A 5045-nucleotide genomic window follows, 5' to 3' on the forward strand; every position below is an offset into this window, starting at 1 on the left:
ACAACGGACAATGTTTAGGTCACTGGCGTGACGTGGAGGACATATAGGTAATGTGATTACAACACAGATCCTTATTATCATTACGTTTGATAACATGGAGTGGTTATAAGGGTCTGTATTTTAGTCAGGTTGGACATGTAGTGTAACCTGATGTCACATGTTAACATATTTGATTTATTGTACAGTTGTTTTAATTTGCGGGAAGTTGAAGTCTACTATTTCCAAGCTTAGACAAGAAGATAATGTCCAATTAAGATGAGCTGAATAACATATTACTGTTAGAAATTGACAATGCGAGAACAATACCAATTATCACCTTAGAGGAGATCGCTAAATAATCACCAGCGAAATATATAAATATGCCATTATTATTTTGAATGTATTAGAATATAATGATATATATCATGTAATGTTTCCATATTGAATTAATTGCATATTAGAGAAAGCACAAAAGGAATCGAATTCATGAATTAAATCAATTAAAAATCAATTAATTGGATAAGGATAATATTTGTAAATAAATAAAGTGGAAATAAGTCTTGTAAGGCAATGGTCATCAAAACATCGATTATAATTTTCATCTTATATTTATATTTACAACAGGAACATACCGCAGTCTCCCAAAACACGCACCTTACACTAAATACACGCTACAGTACACACCACAAACATGGGAGGCAGTCCTTACATGGTCCTGGTTGTTATTCGGACGTTAACTATTGAAACAAACAAACAAACGCACATCATGAACGTAATTGACAATCCTTCTTTATAATGATACAGTAAACAGTTTTTTCACCCCATTTAGCTGGCGTTTCCTGGGACAGTGACAGAGTTGTTGCCCTTGCAGGCCTGATAGCGGTAGCGAGGCCATGACCTTCCGAGGGTTATACTGCCATAACGGCGATACGTACTACGACAAAGGCAGTGATGCACTCAGGGCAGCAGGACAAGAAAGTACAAAGGTGCTGATGGAGGTGAAGAACAGGTACACTAACATTCCCTGCCTTGTGATTATAGTAATATCATAACCAGAATTCTATAAAACTATTTTGCATACGATACTGTAGGGTTTGTAAGTTACATTGTAGAATTCCGTGGATGCAACATTCCGAGATTAACTATTTTGCTTTTATTCGGAGAGGTTGGTTTCAATTTTCGCAAATCACCCTGAACCTTTAGACAGTCATAAACTATGACTGGGTGTGCTATGTAAATATATAGCTGAACAACTGCAAGGTAACACATTTTGCAAATTAGGTGTGGAACCGGCGAATTTAGGGAAATTAACCCCCCGTGAATATCTACAAATATACAGTGCCGACAGTATGTCGTCTATTAAAATATAAAAAAAACATAGTAAGCCCTATGGATATAACAATACAATTACAATACTAACACATGGCAATTTGAGAAAAACAAAAAGACTTTTTTGTATTTTTATTACATGTAGCTTGAAAACATGACATATACGACATTTCTCTCAATTATTTGCTATAAATAGACTTTTACAGAAGAACATTCCTTGCGAAGTTGTGTGTATGGGGTCAACTCCTAGCTGTTCTCATCCAGACGAATCGATGTCATATATAACATCGGTTGTTAATAGAACGATAAACCAAATCGGTCTTTTTCATTTATTCTCCATGTTGTGGCACACTTTGTGGCGTACATTTTCGAGGATTGATAACTCACCGTATCCACCTGAAAATTGATCGCAGTTACCTTGCTCCCTTCCGCCATATATATGTTGCCAACTATAATAATGACGTCACAATAGATTATCCCGACGTAAATGAAGAGGAAAACACCCGTTACGCTATATATGGGTACGACACGACGTCAAAAGTGATTATGACGTCACATATCAAGGGAGTTTTCTCCGATCTATTTTAACACAGGTTACTGGATTCGCGAGAGGTATCTGGACTTAGTCCATTAACCTCGTGTGGTTTTTGCCGCCGATTTTGGGGTTGATATCGCAGTTGATGGATGCTTCTGAGAAACGTATTGGCCAATCAAAATACAGCAAAAGCACCAGTCATATAATAAAATATAATCATGGTTTGTGGTATTTTCAGATCTAATGCAAAAAGACATTGGTTCTTGTCAGATGACAGATATTGCTGGACGAGTGGCTACTCGTGTTATCGGCCACAAACCTGAGCTGAACATTTTGATTATTGACTGTGGATTCCTCGCCCTAAGTAAAGATGGAATGGAAAACAACTTACCTGACGGACCATGGATCATACAAGATAATCAAAACCTCAGGTAGTGGACCTATTTTATTCATCTTCGATGATTAAAAAGATATGTTTGCGGCGAATTACATTAAGTTTGTATTTAAACGACGATTTACATGGAATTATTTCCACTGTACTGTATTTGATGTATGTAACAAAAAGGACATTTAGTTTAAAAAAAAAATTAAGTTCTCGCCATGCATACACTGTAAACAATCAACATCTTAGTCATTTAACTCATTGTTGCCTGCTGTTTATAGCCAACAATATTTTGTTTATTGTTAATCATAATAAATATATATAATTATATTTTATTATTTTAATTCGTGTATGATTTATTAATTCAGACTGGTTGGCATGAGTCAAGAGCTTGGAAAAGTTACACAAGTAAAGGGAGAGATAAATTTTGCCAAGTATCCTATCGGATCAATGCTTTTCATCTATCCGTATCATGTAGGTATCGACAACTTTGCCCTTACTTTTTACATTTTGACAACCTATAGAAAACTCCAGGTAGACATGTTTCTATCTTGCTTAGACTTATCTTTAGTTATAAACTCTTATTCGGTTCATCCGAACTCTGTCTGAAATATGAATAATCATAAGAAATATCTGCGATAAGAATGTTTTATTGATAGTAGTATTGTAGTCTATTATTTCGCACACAGGCTTCCTTTTAAATTGTTTCGTTTCTTTTTAAATGGCAGTGTGCTACAGTCAGCCTATGCATCTCTGGTGTATTTACGTCACATTGTGGAGACAGCATCACAGCGACGTGGCGGGCCGAACGGCCGGTGGATAGGATTATTACTAGAAAAAAGTACTAAGTTTCACTACTATTTCTTGTTAATATATAATAAAATAAAAATCAAACACTAACAGACAATTATTCTGTTTATTGTTTTTTGCCTTTACAACGGTTCACTATCTGGCATGCACGCGTGCTTTAGGGCATACTGACATATTAACAAAGTCATCCAATGATTATCCTTTTTAAGTAACTTCCAACATTCTCAGGTAATGGCACGTTAACGAAGATTCTAGCTATAAACTGTTGCTACAACATTACTGACAACTTTTCAAAACATCGATTGGACGTGTATAGAAATTACAGTTCAGTAAAGTTTGGAGTTTTTTAGTGTTAAATATATTTACCTACCTTTCCAAGCGTGATATATACGTTTGTTGATGACAAAAAAACCCAAGATTCCTTAATTCAAAGAAGCGTGACATCTAAAGTATACTTGTCTGAGATTTTATTTCCACGAAGCCACAGCGATGTATATTTCAATAAGATTATCTTACAAGGAATAACCATGGTTATTAATACCCTTACATTTCCATAAATGGAAGAAGTGAATGTGTTAAAATAAATTCAGGATGGAAAAAGAAAAAACCCAAGAAATTCCAGAGGGATCAAGGCATCAAGCAAAGGAGGATATATGTCTGACAATGGGAAAGAGATTTTTTGTCTCTGTTGTAACAATAAAATTCTTCTCTTTGACCGATCGGTCCCAAAATGCAATGTGCACAACAAGGGTCCTAGTGGGGCCTAAATAATTATGAAACAACGTTTTTCTGAGAAATAGCGAATACAAGAATTGTTTATTGTTTACGGACGGACGGTCCACGGACGAATGGCAATTTGAATAGCACACCGTGTATAATTAGCAATCAGTTATACGTAGAACACTTCGCCATACCATACCTAGTATGTTACCGAGCCCCACGACGTGGACGTGGTTCTACTCGGGGCCCAAAATATTTGGAATAATTATACGCATCTGTGTTGTGGTTGACTTGTTTTACCTCAATGATATTTCCTATATCTCAAAAACTCAAAATCACCCAGTAATAGCACAGCAAACAATAATGTTAATATTATAAAGCACACTCTAACGTGACCCGCTACTTCCCTAGCATTATAACACAAGTATGTTTTATTATTATTACAAGGAGACAAACATTATATATACCAGAGCCTCTCAGAATAAGATAAAGTCACACAATAAACACATTCATTATAGGAGGTCATAGTGATATATTCCTAGCTGTAAATACATGTAATACATTGAGCCTATTTAACCGACTAATCACTTCGAAAACAAGTCAAGCAAAACAGGATTTGTATGGCATTTAAGAATCAAAACATTAATTGATATCATGCGTTATGTTGTTTTTTGCAAACAAAGTTAAAATAATAAAGAATGCAATGGAAGAAAAATGTGAGCAACAAGGAAATGCGGAATACCTCTACAACGCCTTGAAACAAGTGTATGAATATAACACACAAATGAATTTATAATTAACCAAATAAAGCTGAATAGAAAACCTAGTCTACCATCACAAACGTATTAATGTTATCCCAATTATCTTATATAAACAGCAAGCCCACAAGACCTTTATCGCTCACCGAGCTTGTTATGTCAAACAAAATTAAGTATAGGTCATGGATTTTTCTTATCGATGACATTTATCTTCCCCAATATTGGTCCTCAACCATTCAATCAAGAAGGGGTCAATGCGTCACCTTACTCCAAATGCTGTTTCTGGTCTCTTTACAGTACATACAGACTAGACAGGTTTTAAAAGAGTTAATGAATAGCTTCACCATTTAATTATCTCTGTCTCTGTCGGAGATAAGATCTACATCATTTCTGACCAAACTAGACAAACGTCTGTGCTGACAAATAACAACTTAAAACGGTGACGTACAACAGATGGATATCTATTAAATATATATATAAACGACTGAAATAAAACAAATTTTACTAAAATGCCATTATTATGTAAATTATG

The sequence above is a fragment of the Argopecten irradians genome, unplaced genomic scaffold, assembly GCF_041381155.1.
Source record: "Argopecten irradians isolate NY unplaced genomic scaffold, Ai_NY scaffold_0299, whole genome shotgun sequence".
Classification (NCBI taxonomy): Eukaryota; Metazoa; Mollusca; class Bivalvia; order Pectinida; family Pectinidae; genus Argopecten; species Argopecten irradians.